This window comes from Polypterus senegalus, chromosome 7 (assembly GCF_016835505.1).
Source record: "Polypterus senegalus isolate Bchr_013 chromosome 7, ASM1683550v1, whole genome shotgun sequence".
Classification (NCBI taxonomy): Eukaryota; Metazoa; Chordata; class Cladistia; order Polypteriformes; family Polypteridae; genus Polypterus; species Polypterus senegalus.
The window spans coordinates 139,367,040-139,388,338 of record NC_053160.1 but is presented as its reverse complement, the minus strand read 5'-3'; positions in this window follow the sequence as shown (position 1 = coordinate 139,388,338).

The window sequence follows — 21,299 nt, the reverse complement described above, 5'->3', positions numbered from 1 at the left end:
TACTTTGGTTAAAGTTCTTTTTTATTTTACTTAATAAAATACTTTATTTGGTATAGCTTGCCTGCATGGTGTCTGCTGCGTCGGCATCCCTTACAGATCACAGTTTTTTTAATGTGTGTTAGCTATTGTCAACTCTGTTGGAGCCCATGAAAAGTGAAGCTATGCATGAATGTGGGATTTCCTACTTCACAAGAAATTACATGTCTGCATGTCATCAAAATTAAATATTCTAATTATTCATTTTCTTATAATATGTGACTAAGGCAGGTGACATAATTTGTTGTTCAGGTGTGAGTCAATAAATGAAACTGCTGCTTACGATACCTATCATTCTTAGGCATTTCTTTGTAATTCGAGGATACTCATTTAACTTTGTGCAACCCTCATAATTTTCATTCTTTAGCATCTGTACCAAAATAAAACACATCAAATCACTTTTATATTTTACAATAACCTAAATTTTCTGATCCACTTGCTCATCATAGAACACAGTTATTTGGAAAGCTTAGAGGTCAACAGAAGAGATATACTGTTTGAATTAAGGCCTTATGTCAAACTAGCACTCCTAATTCTATTTGTGTTTAAAATTTATATTAATGAAGTATCTCTAGAACCAATAGCACATTAAAGATCTCAATGTCTAGCTTGACTTTAGATAAATAAGTAACACTTCTTCTTCTTCTTCTTTCGGCTGCTCCCATTAGGGGTTGCCACAGCGAATCATCTTCTTCCATATCTTTCTGATTTCTGCATCTTGTTCTGTTACACCCATCACCTGCATGTCCTCTCTCAGCACACCCATAAACCTTATCTTGGGCCTTCCTCTTTTTCTCTTCTCTGGCAGCTCTATCCTTAACACCCTTGTCCCAATATACTCAGCATCTCTTCTCTGAACATGTCCAAACCAATGCAATCTTGCCTCTCTGACTTTGTCTCCCAACCGTCCAACCTAAGCTGACCTCTAATGTACTCATTCCTAATCCTGTCCATCCTCGTCGCACTCAGTACAACTGTGTGCACCTAAAACAAACATAACCACCATGAATAAGGAGTTCTTGATGAAATACATCTCTGTAACCTTTGTTTTTCTTGTACTTCATTTATTTATTATGCTGCATTCCTACTTTCTTTCTGAATAATAATTACCATGAAATGTGATAGGTGAATGGCTGTTTTGTCTTAGAAACTTTTCTGTGCTTCTCAACTTACTTACCTTTACCTACTTTTGTTTCTTCTCTAATTTAGGCTTCTCCAGCTCTGTTATTTTGTTTTTACAGGTGCTTTTAGCCCTTGTGAGCTCAATTTCCCTTTAATCAGTGATAATCACCACTGTGTCTTTAGTGTATAAAAATGAACAGTTTAGGCTGATTTCTGCGTTGCACCTCTTACTATCAAGTCAGGCTCAGCACCTTGGTAAAGGAATTGGATATATGATTTAAAGAAAATTAATTGATCCTCTACACACAACATTAACATGTTCCTAGTGATCCAATCAGAATGGGATAGCACGTGGCCATTATAAAAGCCATTTGTAAGTGAACTTGTGATCTGCTTGTGATTGCATCATTCAGAATTCATTCAGATGTGATCAGAAATTAACAGAAAACACATTTAACAAAATGTCAACACAAAAGTGTTTCATACCAATACTAGCTGATTACCCAGTGGCTTCACTCACTGAGTGCAAGGGAAAAAAATAAAATGCAGTATTTATAAAATAAGCTTGTTAATTACCAATGTTATTTTTCAACAAATAAAGAGCATTTACAATAACACAGAAATCAGTATAAACAACATTATTAACATCATTATCATATGAGAATATGAAGTAATATATAAGAAGCACATTGCATATAAATATAAATTATATTAAACAGTAAAACATTTTGATAAAAGAGTTTGAACAACATATAAGAAGCGTATAAATTATTAAACAGTAAAACATTAACATTTAAGAAGTAAAGATACATTGAGTACTACTGCAGTGCTTTCGGGTAAACTACATTTTTTGTTTTCACATTAGGTGCATAAATGTATAAATTTTTTGGTGTACCCACCAGAGAACACGCTACATGTAACTGACCGTGGGAGAAGCATGGATTTTCTAAATTGATTCCTATAACTGTAAGTGATTGGCCTTGTGGTCTATTTATTGTAATTGCAAATGCAAGGCAGACTGGAAATTGTAGCCTTTTGAAGTCAAATGGCATGTCTGCAGGGATGAGCGGGATACGCGGTTTGAAGACACCATTCCCACTACCACCATTTGTCAAGATTGTCACCTCAATGACAATTGGCATAAAATGTAAGCGCTAGTTACACTGTGTCCGGTCATACGCACATAGTGTATTATAATATGTTCTGTGGTCATACGAAACATTTGTCAAGAGCGCACATAGTGTATTATAATATGTTCTGTGGTCATATGTCTGCGGTGGGTTGGCACCCTGCCCAGGATTGGTTCCTGCCTTGTGCCCTGTGTTGGCTGGGATTGGCTCCAGCAGACCCCCGTGACCCTGTGTTCAGATTCAGCGGGTTGGAAAATGGATGGATGGATGGATGGTCATATGTAATTTCCGTTTCAAATGCGAATCCCTCTACCGGCATTTGTCAAGATTGTCGCCTCAATGACATTTGGCATGAAATGTAAGCAGTAGTTACACTGTTCGAGAACACGTTACATATAACTGACCGTGGGAGAAGCATGAGAGGCAGACCAGAACGCACATAGTGTATTATAATATGTTCTGTGGTCATATGTAGTGTATTATAATATGTTTTGTGGTCATACGAAACACTTGTTAAGAGCGCACGTAGTGTATTATAATATTTTCTGTGGTCATATGTAATTTCCGTTTCAAATGCAAATCCCTTTACCGGCATTTGTTAAGATTGTCACCTCAATGACATTTGGCATGAAATGAAATCAGTAGTTACACTGTTCGAGAACACGCTACATATAACTGACCGTGGGAGAAGCATGGGAGGCAGACCAGAATGCATGTAGTGTATTATAATATGCTCTGTGGTCATACGTAATTTCTGTTTCAAACGCGAAAAGAATTTTATATATTTAGATACAACAACCAGGTGAGTGGAAGATAAAAATGGATAAGGTTGTATTAAATCTCAATTTGGATGGAATAAAGACATATAAGATGCATTTTATGTAAACTGACTAAATCCATCCATATGCAATCCACATACAAAGGAGTTGTTAATGCCAGGTGTCATAGACTCAAATATTGCTGTTAAGCTTTTCATTTTTTATATCTCATGAAAATGGATACAGTTTCCATAATTAATTAGACTGGATCAAATACTTAATCATTCATAATTTGTAACTTCATTATTTTATTTATAAACTGCAATATACATACAGCATATTTATGGATTATTATAAAACAGACATTTGTGTTCTAAAAATAGTACATTTAAAAAAATAGGACAATTTAAGCCTAAATTTTATTCAAATAATGTCTACAGGTACTTTTCAATGAATCAAGTACTCAAAATGGAAGCATTATTTATAAAAAAAATAAAAAATCTATAAATAGTCTTTATCATACTACAACAGGAAATCTACAAATGAGAAGTTAAAAGTGAAAGGCAAGGTATGTCCACTGGAGGGCAGCATTGATTGCTAAATGAAAACATTATCCTTCATAGACACAGACATAAAATGATATTATACTGAGGTTTGTTTTTTTTTAATTGACATTTTAACTAAAAGCTGTAGTATATTCATTAGGTGTATTAAAAAATAAAGTGTATTTGTTAATTACTTTAGCAAAATAATATCTTTCAAACAAGTTATCAGATTTTATAGAAAAAACTGCTACTGTCTTGAAATAATGAGTTTAAAATATCACATACGTTAAACTTAACTATAAAAAAAAAGAAATATTAATACAGTGTTACATTTGTAGTTTTTTATTTAAATAAAAACTGACATTTTATTTAAACATAAAATTATATCATGTATTTCATGCAGAAATGAGCAAGATAATACTTGCTCCCTGTGACACCTTTTCTAAGTGACAGATTAATGGCTGAGTCATAAGTTTTATATAGATTTTTAACAAGAATGACTGTTTTAGGTGGTGTAGTTGCACAGCTGTTACTGTTGATGCCGAATAACTTCAGGGATGTGTGTTCTGCACTGTATGCTGCAATACTGGGTATGGATTGGATGACAATAAAGCCACTTAACCTGACTTTATTTGAGTTCCTGGCCTAGACACCATTATGGTGGAGTTCGTCTAGTTTTTTTTTTTCTGGTTTTCCTCTTTCTGCCTTCCAAAGCCATTGTCATAATATGGGGGATCTATAGAATGAGTGAATGTCAATGTGAGCAAAGGTGAGGCCCAAGAAATACTGGCCTCCCATCCATGGCTGGTTACTGCTTCAAACTCGTGTTTTAGGCTGTAGTTACCTACTACCCTGAATTGAAATAAAGGTATGAGAAAATGGAGAGATAAATGAATAATCTTTAATAAAACATAACATTATGTAGTCATGAAATTCAGTTTAAAAATGGGTACATTTGTTATTCTGTACTTGAGTACTGAAGTTTCTCAGTTGTGCCAAATTCACTTTCTGAGAAAAAGGCTAAAGGCTCATAATAGCTGTTAGCTGCAGACCCAAAAACAATAATAAAAGTATAGCTTTAATTGATTTGAATCTCTCCTCCACTGGTGAAAATGTCAACTTTATGGTACCCAGACAACAGTGTGTGAGCATCCGCACTCTCACCTGGGGCCTCTCCCTGGGGGAACCTCAAGATGAGGACAAGATGTTTAGTCTCAGAATCAGTGCTGTGGCATAGCATTTAGGGTAACTATATCTAGAGCAGGGGTGTCCAAACTATGGCCTGCAGACCAACTGTGGCCCGTGGTGTATTTTGAATTGGTCCTAAGCAAATTCTAAAAATATAATGAAATATGGCCCACACATGAAACTTGTTCATAACCGTATTGTACTTCTTACTTTTAACACAAGGCAGAGCTACTGTCTTGATCAAGGCAGCGGCTTCACAAAACACAAAAAAATTTTGCTACGGGTGACCAAAAATGGCAGAACCAAAGAAACGCAAAATAGCATTTGAGTGCAGAAAATTTCAGACACAGTGGGAAGACGAATATTTCTTCCTAGAAGTCAAGGGGTGTATCTGTTTGATTTGCAATTAAACTAATGCAGTGATGAAAAAATATAATGTGCGACGACACTATGAAACCAAACATCTGACCTACACGTCCTACACTGGTGCCGAGCGAGAATAGAAAATTAAACAAATGGCAGGTAGTCTGCTAGCTCAACAACAGTATTTTTCCGTGCTAATAAAACACAAGAAAATGGTACATTAGCCAGCTATGAGGTAGTGCAGCTCATTGCCCGGCACAGGAAATCTTTCTCAGATAATGACTTCATAAAACAGTTCCTCACTGAGAAAATGGAAGAATTCAACAACGTTATCTTTTCCAGAAACACAGTTGGGCGGCTAATTGAAGATTTGTCAACTACCTTAAAACATCAAGTGTCAGATAAAGCTTGTGCTTTTGATTTTTACTCGATTGCATGTGAGGAGAGCACAAATACCACAGACACCATACAGCTGTTGATTTTATTGCAGGGAGTTGACGATAACTTTTACATTATAGAGGAGCTACTTGATATTTGGAGTCTAAAGGTAACAGCAATGGGTAAGGACATTTTTGGAGCTGTGTCAGATGCACTTGACAAGATGGGACTTAAATGGGATAAGCTATGTGGAGTTTCAACAGATGGGGCTCCAGCAATGACAAACAAGCGCAAAGGAATGTCATCTATGATGTGCACCAAGGTGCAAGAGAGTGGAAAAGAGGCTGTTAAAATGCACTGTATCATCTACCATGAAGCCCTATGTGCAAAGACAGTCCAGCTTGGCGATGTGATGAACACTTTTGCGAAAACTGTCAACATAATTCGAGCATGACGGCTCTTCCACAATAAATCTTCAGCTTTCCTATCTGATATCGATGCTGAATATGGGGACCTCCTCTACCATTCTGATGTGTTTTGGCTAAGCCATGGCTCCATGCAGCAGTAGTTTTATTCCTTGCAATCAGAAATCGACCAGTTTTTGAAAGAGAAGGACTGACCGCTTCATGAGCTGAGTTACCCTCTATGGTTAGCAGACCTAGCTTTTTTAGTTGATCTTACTGAACATCTGAACACACTGAACAAGAGCCTACAAGGCAAAGACCAGTTTGTGCCACAACTTTACGTGCACATGAAAGCGTTCTGTGTGAAGCTCCGTCTCTTTAACTCAAAACTACGCCACTTTAATGCTGCACACTTACCCATGCTCTCCAAAATCATATGTGCTTTTCCAGAGGCCAAGCTTTCTGCTAAAAAGGGGAAATATGTGTCTGTGATCACATCTCTCATGACAGAATTCAGTCAGCACTTCAAAGATTTTTCTGTCATTGAGAAAGAAATCAAGCTGTTGCTAACTCCCTTCCTGATTAATGCAGAAGAAGTGGAAGAGAGTCTGCAGTTAGAACATATTGAAATGCAGTGTTATGATTCTCTGAAGAATCAACATCAGCTTCTCTCCCAACCCAACTTCTACCGGAGCTTGGAAAAGGCCAAATTTCCTCTGATGAGATGCCACGCAAAGAGAATGATCAGTCTGTTCGGCTCAACATACATATTTGAGCAAACGTTTTCTCTGTTGAATCTGAATAAAAGCAGATTGAGAACCAAAATGACTGACAGCCATCTCTGTGATGTCCTTCGCATTTTAACCACCCAACTTACTCCTGACTTGCAAGCCATCCTTCAGTCCAAATCTCAGCATCACTGTTCCCACTGAATGCATCTCTGTTTGTTTGCCCTCAACTGCTTAGTTTCCTTCTGTTTAATGTGTGCCGCCCCTTGCTTTGTGTTCCTAATTGCTTTGTAACTCCCCACTGGGCTCACTGCTGCTTCTATCTCAAGGAGACTTAAGGCGTTATTGTACAAGCATCAGCATTCCTCGTGTAAAGACTGTGAGTCTACTTGTGTGAGTCCACCAAGCAAGAACACTCCTACTTAACTAAGGTAATGTTCTTTTGTTTTCCTGTCACTGTCATCTTCAACATGTGTCAACAATACATTCCTGTTATTAACACCAGATGTTTTTCTCACCCCTTTAGCAGAAGACGGAGAAACCCAGACAAGTTTCGTCCTCTGTGTCAAGCCACTACTTCTGATACTCATATCTCCTTTGGCTTGTGGAACTGTCAGCCTGCAGTCAACAAAGCTGACTTTATTTGAGCTTTCACGACCCAAAGGGGTCTCCAAGTAGTGCTCTGACAGAGACTTGGATTCAACCAGAAAACACCATAATGCAGACAGCACTTTCCTCTGCTTTCAAATTCCCAGATGACGGACCTGAACATCCACTTTGACAGCCCTCCTGCTGCTGACTTTGTTGCTCTTCTTTCCTCCTTCAGTATCACACAGCACCACAACCCACCATCTCACTTGCAGTCTGTTTAAACTCATTCTCTCATACAAATACAAATGCAACTATCACTCCCCTACACACATCTGACCACTTTTTCATTCAGTTCACTCTGCTGCTTCACTCTTCTCACCACACTGTATCCTTCCACTGACACCTGCTCCTTCTGTCCCATCCACTTCTCTTCCATAGTCTCTTCTTCTCTCTTCCCTTGACCACTTCTTCTCTCTTGACACCAACACTGCCACAGAAAGCCTGTGCTCGACTCTGTGCTCCTGTCTTGACAATATTAGTTCTCTCGCTCCTAGGCCTGCACACAAAAAACCCCTCCTGCACCTGGCTTTCAGAAGTATTCCATAATCAATGGACTGGGCTCAGGAGGAAGTCAGGGTCAGACAGACCTGGTTAAGTATCAGTCCCTTCTTACATCCTTTTCTTCTGCAACCACCAATGTTAAGGTAAAGTTCTATTAGACTAGAATTAACAGGATCACCGATCTATGTTCTCCGCTTTCACTTCCCTCCTTAACTCTCCTCCACCTCCTCACACACTCTCCTTGTCTGCTGATGACTTTTCAGGATAGGGTGGCCACTGTCAGTGGTTAGTTCTCACCCTTGCTGACACCTATTATACCTCCTTCCAAGGATCACCCAACATTATCTCTACTATCTCCTACTGACATTTCCAACCTCCTCTCCAATCACCCAACTACCTGTCCACTTGACCCTATCTCCTCACATCTCCTCCAGGCCATGTCCCCCTCACTTATTCCTGCAATTACAAACATCATTAAGACCTCACTCAGCTCAGGCAAATTTCATACCAACTTCAAACATGCTATGATAACCCCACTTCACAAAAAACCCAACACTAAATTCATTTCAAGTTAACAATTACAGGCCTGTATGTCTCCTTTCCTTTCTTTCCAAAACATTTGAACATGCTGTTTTTAACCAGGTCTATTCATTCCTTGTACAGAATGGATCTCTCAATAAAAAACAGTCTTGCTTCAAGAGGAACCCTTCAACTGTGTTGGCTGAATAGCTATGACTTGCTAGAGCTACTAACATGTCATCCTCCTAAATCTCTCCTCTGCCTTTGACATGGTCAACCAAGACATCCTTCTTGCCACCCTCTCTGACCTTGGCATCATTGGGACTGCTCTCAGATGGTTTGAGCCATACATCTTGGGCAGATCCTTAAGTGTTTCCTGGTGAGAAGAGCTGTCAAAGGCACACCAGACATACACAGGTGTACCCCAAGGATCGGTTGTGGATCCTCTACTTTTCTCTCTCTACAATACCTCGCTGGGCTCCATCATCCAATTGCATGTTTTCTTTTATCAGTGCTATGTGGATGATAGAAACCTGTATCTGTCGTTCCCTCTGTAGGACAATATGGTATCACCTAGAACCTCTGCATGTCTTACTGATATACTGATATCTCAACCTGGATGAAGGGTCAACATCTACAGCTCAAGCTGGCAAAAACAGATCTTCTTGTGATCCCAGCCAGACTGTCTGTTCAACTCCCCATCTCTGTACAGTTTGGTTCATTGTCGCTGTGTGACGATGCGGGCTCCGCACCATTGCTCCCATCTTGCTTCTGGGAGCTCTGAATCCGACACCGTCAGTAATGTCACAGATGAGCTGGACAGTGAGGTACAACAATGAAGCAAAGGGAATGGTGCAAAAGTGCAAAGTGCTTTTATTAAAATCAACAAACTGCAACAAAATCAAAACAGTATTCAAATAAATTGTGCAGTGCATCAAGAATCTTCAAATAGAAAAAATTCTTTAAAAACAACGAGGTTAAAACAATGGCTGGAAGCAGTCTTTTAAAACAAAGCCTGGTGCATTCTTTCTACTGGTGACTCCCCTGCTTCTCCCGTCCATGCTATACACTAGCAGACCCACCATACCTGCAACTGACCTTCCTTTTCTTCCTATTGCTGGTCTGTTCGCCTCGCCGATTCCTGGCTCCGATGGAATTCACCAGACTGTGACTTGGGCTTCCCAGCCATTAAGGTGCTCACGCTGGGGCTTTCACTACCCAAGTCCCGACTCCCGCTGCCTTCTCTGCCTTATGCAGCGAGCCATCTTCCTTCCGGTCACTCCTTCTCCTCACTAACGCTCAGCGGGAGTGACCACTACTGACTGTTTCTGGGGTGCCGGCCAAACACCCCACGAGGTCTCACTTTCCAGCTGCCTTTCTCTCTCAACAGAGAGCACATTTGCTTGATCACACACCGGCTTTCTCCTCCCTGCTTCCTGCCTTCTTCTTCTCCTCCTATAACCTCCATTCATTCTCCTCCCATCACGGGGACTTGGATCAGGTGTGGCAATTAGCAGCTCCTGGCATCAGTTACAGATGCGGATGACTCCTCACCAGTGCACTTAAGCAAGGACTGCCCACATCACAAATGACCTGGGAACTGCTCCTGCCACACTACCATGCCCCCTCACTAAGCCGCAAGTGTGGCGACTATTTATTTAAAAGTGGTCTTTTTGACTTGAGCTGTGGACCCGCTACACCACATTCTAACACCCGCCAGGTCTGTTTGCAACCTTGGAGTGGTGATTGAGGAGCAGCTATCTTTTTCTGACCACATTTGTACTGTTTCTCGTTCATGCAGGTTCATGCTGTACAACATCCACAAGATCAGAGCCTATCTCACAGAGTGTGCCGCACAACTTCTAGTCCAGGCTTTGATCTTGTCACACCTGGACTAATATAACTTGCTTCTGGCATGAGTACCCACATGTGCTATCAAGCCACTGAAGATGGTCCAAAATACAGTGGCCTGTCTTGTATTTTACAAGCTGAGATTGCCACATGTCAATCCTCTCTTCAGGTTGCTACATTGGCTCCCTACAGTAGCACGTAATAAGTTCAAATCTCTGATGCTTGACTACAGAGTAGTCAGTGGGTCAGCACCTGAGTATATGGAGACACCGGTAAGGTGTTATGCTCCTTCTTGCCCACTCAGGTCTATCAGTGAACGGAGTCTGGTGATGCCACCTCTGTGTGGTATCAGGTCTCAGTTTAGATTCTTCTCCTGTGTAGTTCTCACTTGGTGGAATAGGCTACTTATTTCCTTACATACTGCTGACTCCGTCAACTTATTTAAGAAGCAACTGAAGATACATCTGTTCTGTGAATATATGTCTAATTGATAGAAAAAATCCTTTGCTCTGTGATCCTTCATATTGTCATTTAATTTGTTGTTTAAGTTTAATCAAGTATAATCTATGATTGTAAATTATTAGTTATCACATCTTTTCACTTGTGGCAATCAACTTTTGTTACCTGTCCTGTTTCACTTGTTGAACAAACAGGCCCTAACCTAATGCTATGTGATAGTTTACATCTTTTGTAAGTCACTTTGGATAAAAGCATCTGCAAAGCAAATAAATGTAAATGTACTTAATATGCCCACAACCAAATTCTACCTGCACCCTCATTTTCCAGTTGAAGAAATCATTTAAAATAAAGATATCCACTCTACAAATTTATTTATTAGTTTAAACACTCCCACCATTAATCTTCATTTGCTAAAAACAAAAAGATATTACAAAACTGTAGCACTGGATGTATGACACATTGATTAGTACCAAAGTACTTTTGTCCAATACCTCAAAACATAACTTCTGAGCTGATTTGATAACCATACCCCATATCATATCTTTAATCCATCCATTTTCTTCCCCACTTTTAGCAGTGGGGGGAATTGAAGCCTTTCTTTGCAGTAAATGGCAAAAGACCTCAAACAACCTTGGACAGGACATGAGTTTATGGTGGACCATACTAATGACCACCTCTGCATTCACATATGCCATTTTAGTTTGCTGTCTGTAATTAACCTAATATGTTTGTTTTTGATTGTTGAACACCAAACATCCACCTTAATAAAAGGTTAACTGTCTCTGTGCCTGTCCAGCTGCTATGTCTTTGTTATTCCAAACGATGGTACATCACAAACATATTTAGTAGTAAAATGCATTGCATTTGTCCTTCCAGTAGATGGCATATCACTAACATTAAAACTGCTTTTATGAATCTCATAAAAATCTCATTGGCATATAACAGAGACATAAACATTGTAGGGTGTACTGCAAACATTAACACTGAGGTCAATGTTGGTCACTTAGATTTCAACCCATTTTAGATGGGTAGCACAGCTAGTCTATGCTATAAATTCAAACAATGCTTGTATGAATTGTGAAGTACTGACAGTAGCTGGTGGACTGTAAAGAAATAAAAAGGGTTGATAATTAATTAATGGCGCTGTGAGAGCAAATCTTCATTTTTAAGGAAAGGGCACATCTCCAAGGGGACGGATGACAGTGACAAGAATTAAAGAGGATGGTGGATTTCACCGAGGTGTGAAGCAGGCAACCTGTTACTTTATAGAAGAAAATGGAATGTAAATCGAACAGTTTAAGTCAACAAGGAACCTCCTTTGTTGCTTTTGAGGCATGATCTTTATCCTAAATAACAGAACTTCTAATAGGGAACAATTTGTTACAGAAGACAGATGAACAGTAAAACTTGAAGCTCTCCAGCAAGTGAGAGTGTTGTTTGGCCTTATTACACTGGGTATTATAAATTATAATATTAAATCATTTACACCAATTTGTTCAACATTTAAAAGGAGAACTAACTTTTCAATCTGAGAGGACTGTGTTAAATATTATGTATCCTTTTGTGGACAGCATAAAATGGCTGGGAATGTTTAGAGATAGCTGTAGTAATATTTAAATAGTATGGCCTACAAATACAAGAAAGATTTTAAGTCACAAGTGTTTCTTTTTAGTGGGTTGTGTAGTCTGAAAATATTCATAATATAATTAAAGTTTTGGTGACCAAATATACTACCTATTTTACATTACATTTGTGAGTGTCTGCCTATATGAAGGCATAACAGGATTTGGGGTAGGACCGGCTGTCAACTTGATAATTACTAATTATGAAGATGAACTAGAACTTTGTCTCTTATACAATATACGTTATAGCACAGGCAAGATGAAACAGGGACTGAGAACAGTCATAAGAGTGTTGGAATGTGCAATCCATTTTTAAAATATCTGTAATGTGATTTATCTGTTAATCTTTTCATATAGTTGAAAATATGATATTTAAAGGTACAAGACCCTGTCAGATTACGTTTATGGCAGATTGGGGTGATCTCATGGTATGTTTGGCAATGGTGCTCCTGGAAAATAGAAAAGCCCAAGAAATTCCCATTGGCCATTATTGTTGACCCAGTTCCTAATGTGACTGGAATCATTACAAATTAATTCTATGTACTTAATTTACAGTTTCATTAGAATTATACACGGGTTGTATAACAATTGGCTTATACATTAGACAAAATAACTTTTCACCATCAGTGTGATGTAAATTAGAAAAAGCAGTAAAATCATTTGGACCATCACCACCTAATGCTGCTTAAACATTTGATTTTCATAGGTGAATGGAAAAGTGAGAGACAGTTTTTAAAAAGACAAACATTAAAAAACTTACTAAACACAGAGGAGAAGAAGCTCAGCCCAAATGGAAGAAAATCCTATGGTCTGATAAGACCGAAAATTGCCCATTCTCACCTCAAACTAAGCACTATGGTAGACAGAAGCCTAACACTGGAAACATTCCTGAAAATAATCCTCAATTCTACTAAGAAGAGTTTTGGATCCAGGGACTCACCACTGCAATTTTTTCTATGCATCATAGTCTGGCAGAGCTGAGAATATGGAAGGCAAAATGGGTAGAGAAAAAGTACAGAGGAAACCCTAGCAGAATACCAACTCTGTAGAAAGGAGGAGTTTAGAATGGATTTGTTTTTCACTAAGTATATGACCTGGTGACAGAGTGGTTTAAACATTAAACGTTTAAAATAAATCTCTATATTATAAGAAAAATTTTGGAAGGAGACAAGATGTGATTGTCTCAGAGACACTTTCACGCCCCGCGAGACGAGTCTTTGTGCCAAGCAATGTAACCACGCCTGGGGCTGGAAGCCCTGTGAGACAAGAGGCTATGCAAAGAGATTTGGATAAGTCCTGCGTGGTTATGTCAGACACATTTCTTGTAGAGAGAAACAAACGGTATTCACTCATGGGCAGTTATACGTTGCATTGTCACAATGTAATTCCAAACACAGAATCAAAATTCAATGCGATATTGATGAAAAGGTAAAAGCAAAAAGAGATTGAATATATGGACATAGGTGATATGACAGAAGTGCGCCGCATGAAATGCAGATCATGCAGCATGGCAGCAGCAGCAAGCCAGCAGCTGATCGAGCAAAGAGAAGGTAAAAAAAGCTATATGTGTTTCCCATTGTGGGGTGGTGGGCGAGTGAAGCCCCCTAGTAAATAAAATAAACAACGAAATTAAACCCATCCTTCTAGTGCTACCCAGTCAAACCATGGACCTTGGTTTAATTGAGTACTTGTAGCAGAAGTTCAATTTTTTGCTCTCTAAAAGTCCCTAAATGAGTTTACATATAAGACTGGGCAAAACTTGCAGTGTCCAAATAGATAAAATTAATATAGACCTATCCAAAAAGGATCATGGCTGTAATTTTTTAAAAAGCTTCCTCTAGCAAATAATAACTCACAGGGAAGAATACTTACAGAATCACTTAGATTCTTTTTCTTGTTTTTCACGAATGCCTTTGCAAAGTTGTTTTGTTTTTAATGTCTTCTGTATGCCATTCATCTGTTTATTAAACCTGCTTTTCTCACTAGGGCCAGTGAGAGCTGGAGTCAACCTTAGCAGAATTGTACTGGTAGAAATATCAGAAGTAAGCCCTGGATGAGATGCAAGTCCATTTCGCTCCAGACTAACACAGACTCATTCTCACTTATAAGAGAGCCTAATTAGTCTAAAAAAAAAGTGAAATAGCCCAAGGTATAAAATATTTTTCTTGGGGATATTTAATAAACGCTGCAATACTGTAATTCTTCAAAGTAGGCAGCAGATGGCAGTGTTGCTTTATAAGAAAAAAAAATTTGTTTCAAGGTTGTATCAGACTGGAGTAACTTGCAACAACGATTACATCTTGCCTGAAGATGGAGCCTGAGTTGCCTCGAAAACTTGCATATTGTAATCTTTGTAGTTAGCCAATAAAAGGTTTCGTTTTGCTTTACTTTTCACTACATTCATAATGGCTAACATGGTACAACACTCTAGTACTACAAACAATAAATAATAACACTAAATGTCACTCTTTTTAACTCGTTATATACTACATATATTACATGAATATAAAATACAAAATATAATATTATAATAATATATATTCTGAAATAGCAGCTCAGTACCATTAATTGTTGCAGAAGACAGGTTTTTGTTCCAACCAGTTTCTGTCTTTAATTGGACTTCTGGGCTAATTAAGTGATGTGTTATTTCCCAAGTTCTGTGTTTTGGGAACAATATAGAAATTAGAAAACTAAGTTTGGTAAAAAAAAATCTATATATATATATATATATTAGAATGTACCAAGCAGTTATATGGGAATAATGTATTTTTTTCTTTTTAACAATATTTTCATCCTGATTTTCATTCTACTGTTCTAGTTGTTCTGTTTAATTAATCCATTATTTACTAATTAGTGGGTCTGATGCTAAAATAGCCTTTGATTATTCAGTGTTGTTTGCCTGGGTGTCTGCTCATTTTTAATTGCTATTAATAAAATACAACGAAGAGGAAAAACTGCACAGAGAAAGGGCAAAATATAATGAAATCAACAAAACAGAGTTAAGCATTTAAATCTATAGCAAAAGCAGAAATATTTCTAAATGTCTTATGAATGTAAAAATCATGCTGCTGTGCTTTTCTGAATATAGAATAAAAGAAAAAATAATACCAGCTAATTAAATGAGATCAGTGTTATCAGGTGATGTCACTAAATAGGAATCTGGTTGGAACAAAAACCTGCAGCCACAGTGTACCCCCAGGACCGAGGTTGGAAAACACTGAGTTAGACGTCTCCCTGTTTCACCTACAGTATATAGTTGGCTGGACATTTCCCACAAAAAATGCAATAGACAAGATTTTTAGGCAGGCAAGAGTCCCGTTGTTTAATATTCAATGTACCAAAGGGACCAGATATAAAGGTATCTTTGGTGACATATTTGCTAGTGACACGGCAACTACTGCTACAGCTCAAAGTGCCTGGTAAGGAATGCAGCTATCCTCTGTGAAGATAACTCTGGATAAGAAGTTTGCGTAGCTTAGATGTTCAACAGAGGGAGATAAAGGGAAGGTTAGGCATGGGGTTCCAATGGAAGGATCAGTCTGCAAAATTGGGAAATTTTGTTTGTGTTTGATAACCTGTGGAAGAGATAGTGTTATGGTGGAATAGGAATATCAGCAGGATTCAGGCTTTATTATTGGGGTTCCTCTTAGAGTAGATGCAATGAGGTCTACTTTTGGCTTGATTGAGGGCAATGTGTATATATGAGAAGAGAATTCTTTATCAATGAAGAAACTCCTCATTCTGAGTGCTTCATTACATAAGTCAACCTCATCACTGCAGAGGTGGAGTCCGAAGAATTGTGAAAGATGCAGAGAGATTTTAGCATGCATGGGATGGAAGGAACAATAAAGAATGTAACTGTGCGAGACTGACAGAGGTTGTAGCCACTTATGCACAAGTGGGGCACCGTCATATTTCAAAGTTGTTTGTGCACATTGCAATAAACCCACACATCAATCAAAAGCAATAATGATATTTCTACATAAGCAAGGGTTCTTCTTTCAAATAAACTGAAAGCTTCCTTGTAGTCTGCTCTTTTGTCTTAGTAAAATATGGATTTAGCATACATATATGCCAAGGCAAGCAGCACATCACAGCTGAGTGAATCTGCTTTTATTAGAGATCACACCTACATTGTGCCACATACAGTGAAAAACTCATTACCATTGAATAGTGGAGATTCACAGCACTCTAATTATGTAGAGCTCTCTATGATTGGTCATTTTTACTATATGTTACAGGTGTAAGAAAAAGACACCAAATATATTGCTTGTGTAGAAGCTCATGTTTCTGCATCATTAAGCACTGTTATGCACAAAGTTTAAGTCAAATTCTAATCACAGTTTTGACTCCATCAAACTTAAGATTCTGGAAATTTAAAGTAGGATTGCTAATTCCTGCAGCTTCTTCATCATCCTCGTCATCATGAATTTTGTGTTAGACTAAAAAGTTTGTTCTCAGTACCATGTATTAGACCAGTGGTCTCAAACTCCGGACCTGGAGGGCCACAGTGGCTGCAGGTATTCATTTTAACCCTTTTCTTAATTGTTGGGCCAAATTTTTGCTGCTAATTAACTCATTTTCCTTTCATTGTAATTGACTTGTTTTTTTAATATTTGTTCACCTAAATTTCTTCATCATTCTTCTAAACTGCTTCATTTCTTTCTTTAAATGGCACTCAAATACAAATGAAATGTGAAGTTAGTGAGCCAACAGAAGACTAAGTCAGGGCAATACACTCCAACCAGTTGCTTAATTAGGAGCCGATTTTTGTTGTTGATTAACCTTAATTTTTTTAATTCTATGGCTTGTTGTTGCTCTCATTGTGCAATAGCATACATTTCCGAAATTGTTGATTTTCTCTTTTCTAAGAGCTCTGTTAAAATGTTTTAGGGACTTGAGCAGACCAGCATTCCTGAGATCTTCATCTTTCTTTATTTTCAGATATTGTATGATGGACACATTTTGCTGGTCATGTTTTGGTATCAGGGATCAGCTCTGAGCCCTTTCTTATTTGCAATGGTAATGAACAGATTGACAGACAAGATTAGACAGGAATCCCCATGAACTATGATGTTTGCTGATGACATTGTGATCTGTAGTGAGAGTAGGGAGCAGGTCGAGGAGACCCTGGAGATATGCTCTGGAGAGGAGAGGAATGAAGGTCAGTAGGAACAAGACAGGATAGGATTAGGAATGAGTACATTAGAGGGTCAGCTCAAGTTGGACGGTTGGGAGACAAAGTCAGAGAGGTGAGATTACGTTGCTTTGGACATGTGCGGAGAAGTAATGCTAAGTATATTGGGAGAAGGATGTTAAGGATAAAGCTACCAGGCAAGAGAAAAAGAGAAGCCTAAGAGAAGGTTTATGGATGTGGTGAGAGAGGACATGCAGGTGATGGGTGTAACAGAACAAGAAGCAGAGGACAAAAAGATATGGAAGATGATGATCTGCTGTGGCAACCCCTAACGGGAGCAGCCGAAAGAAGAAGAAGAAGAAGAAATTGTTTGGCTGCTAAGTAAGGAAAAAGAAACAAGGGGTCCGAGTCTTCAAAAACAAGTCAATTAAAATTAATTCAAAAGAAGTTAATTAGCTGCAAAAACAGGTCACTAATTAAGAAAAGGGTTAGAATGAAAACCTGCAGCCACTGAAGCCCTTCAGGACTGGAGTTTGAGACCACTGTATTAGACTAATTCACACCAATCTTTTTTATTGCACACTAGCTTGCAACATCTTGTTATACTGTACTGTGCAAGAATGAGTCAGGAAGCAACGTAGCTCATGAGTAAGTGTTTTAATCTTGTTTTATTGGTAATTTATATTTATTTCTGAATACACAATTTTCTCTCTCTATTGGATTTTTTGATCATGTAGAACTGTAATTTTGCAACAGTTTTTGAAACATATTCATGTTATTAAAATCGTTTTGCATCATTTTTGGTGTCATATTTCTTTCTCCTCAGCATCTCCATTTCAGAGCTTTTGATGTAGCATTACCAGGGCTACAAATCAAAGATGCGTGGTGCGTGACATCAGCTCTGCGATGGCATAAAATATCAGCACTGACATCCTGTGTCTATCCAAGATTGCAGAAGTGTGCTTCAAAATCTTTGCGTGTGTTTTCACCCTTTCATTCTCCCTGACAACAGATTCTTCGACTCTTTTTTAACTTTGAGTTTGGGGCTCAGTGAAAGTCTGTTCTGATATTCTGGTTGTTGAACGTTTTGCTATTCTTTTGACTGTGTCTTATTTCCTGGTCCATCTCATTAAATATACTGTCTTCTCTCTGACAAAGTACATCAAAAGGCCAACAGGACCTGTTTTTTGTTTTTTCTCCACAACTCGCATTATGCTGAACTTTTAGCTTACCTCTATTCTGTTGCATCAAAGTTCAAACATTCAAATTCAGGCACTGTGTCAGGATGAAATATAATCAGTGAAGACAAAATCAGTGGTGTGCCTAGATTAGTTTGTGAGCACAGATAGAACACATGTGGGCTTCCTGAAAACATGTGCTTAACAAGTTCAAAATGCAGTTGCAGAGGCTGGCATTAAATCCTAATTTTAGGAACTTAATAAACAATGCTGGTGGTGACAGCCATGTTAAATGTTTAGCTATAGTCTATAAATGGAACTCTGGCACAGCAGTTTTTTATTATGCAGTTGTGACCGGGCATGGTATGAACTACAAAAAATACGGCAAACTCTGTGAACTTGCTGTGATGATATCCACAATGGAAACTGGTCAAAAAAATCTGAAAAATTCAGTTTAATGTGTCCCAGTAGAGGTCACTTAAAGCATTTCATCACAACAGAAGTGAGTGCCACTGGTGTGTAGTCATTAAGACAGTCCATATTTATTTTCTTTGGCACAGGATAATTATCACCTTTTTCAAGCAAGGTGGGACCACAGATTCTGTCAATCAGACACTAAAAAGCTCTGTGAAAGCACACCATATATTGGATATTTTCCCTTTACTAGTTTTGTAAGATTATGATATATTGTATACTGTCCCTTTACTAGTTTTGTTAGATTACATTAAAATATGATACAACATAATTAATACCATATTCTGTATTAAAAATTCAATTTAACCATCATCTCCTACCTCTCGGGACAGCTATGAAATAGGATAACCTGATTTGTAATTGTCACTGAAAGATATTCAAGCATCTAGAAGGTTAACAGCATGTTCAATGAAGCATAACATTAATAAATTATTGCCAGAGTCTAATGAGGTTTTGGACACTTTATTTATTTATTTTTTTTTCAAAATAGAATATTTCTCCCACTGTTACAGTGGGTGGGTAGGCAGGTGGCATGGTGGCGCAGTGGTAATGATTTATTTGCGCAAATCTGAGATAGACGCTGCGGGTCAAGGGGCAGGGCCATCCTCACTCACACACCAGTCTTCGTTCGAGTAGGCCTACCACTCACCACATGTTGGAGCGTATCTTGCCTCCGCTTTGCTACCGATACCAGTTTGTTCAATAGACATTATCATCTACAGATTGTTAAGGAGAAACTTCTGACGTTTTTCAGACACAGAGATCAGAGCTACGTGTGTTTTAGAGTGTGCCTGCTGATAGCCAGAGTATCACAGCCACGTGCTTTACTCCCCACGTGGGACATGATCAGATACAGTGGCAGCGTCTGTTGGTTTTAAAGTTTGTCCTGTTTCACTACTACGTGGGTGCAGCCGTGGGGGACAGGTCATAGGATATAAAGTATCTCTCTAACATTGAAAAAGTTAAAATTATAAAATGTTTAAATGAGTTTACCAATAATACTCGTGAAGTAAAAAAGAAATCAAAAATATCAAGGTTTTTGGGGGAAAATAAATATTACATAGAAACATAGCGTTTATTCAAATACTACATCACAGCTGCAGCAAACTGTGATACACGAAATACAAAAATTACAAAAGACCAAAAATGAAAATTAAGCACGAAAGTCAATTTGTAAAACTGTATCCCCATTTGTTTTCTGAGGACTTAAATCAGCTTTCCAGTTATTGGATCATTATGCAGAGCGACAGCTTATTCCAGAAGGATGAGTCACAAGGCAGGTGGCAGTTCTCATCAGTATGCCATTCTATCAATGGCACACGTAAACTTTGACATCCCAATTTGAAATTTCCAATTAATCAAACATGAACATCTTTGGGGGGCGGCACGGTGGCGCTGCTGCCTCGCAGTTAGGAGACCCGGGTTCGCTTCCCGGGTCCTCCCTGCGTGGAGCTTGCATGTTCTCCCCGTGTCTGCGTGGGTTTCCTCCCACAGTCCAAAGTGGATTGGTGATTCTAAATTGGCCCTAGTGTGTGCTGGGTGTGTTTGTGTGTGTTGGTTCCTGCCCTGTGTTGGCTGGGATTGGCTCCAGCAGACCCCCATGATCCTGTGTTCGGATTCAGCGGGTTGGAAAATGGATGGATGTTACAGTGGGTGGGTTAAGATATAAATAATGAATTAAAATAACGTGACAAGTGAGCAATATAGTGCATCACCACAGATTTCCCATTATACAATATGATCTCATCTGATAATACTCCAAATACTATTATAATTTAGAGTAACTGTTGCTCCAGTACTCTCTGATAGGTAGAGAAAGACTGGGACTTCTTCCCAGCGTGGTCTGAGTGTGGGATTATTTCAAATAACTTGAGGCAGGTACCACATTGCTCACAATTAACGTAGTTTTGCATGTGTTGTACAATTGCTTCAGGGTGTGTTGGTTTAAGTGATTTAAACTGACTTGACACTTTTTTATTTGGTAGTCTTTTCTACTTTCTAAGTTACAAACAGAACAAAACAAAACTAAAATACTTGCATTACTTTAATATTGAATGGACCAATAGCATATTGTAGCACTTTGTTTTTTTTTAATTACATTGTGGATAAATAAGGTGATATAAGGTTCATATCTAGTCCATTCACTTTGTACACAGAGTTTAGAAGTTATCCCATGTCCCTGAGTCATTTATTCTACTGGGTAGTTAGGTATTCCTCCCATGTCTCAAAGATGTGCATATTAGGTTAACTGGGAG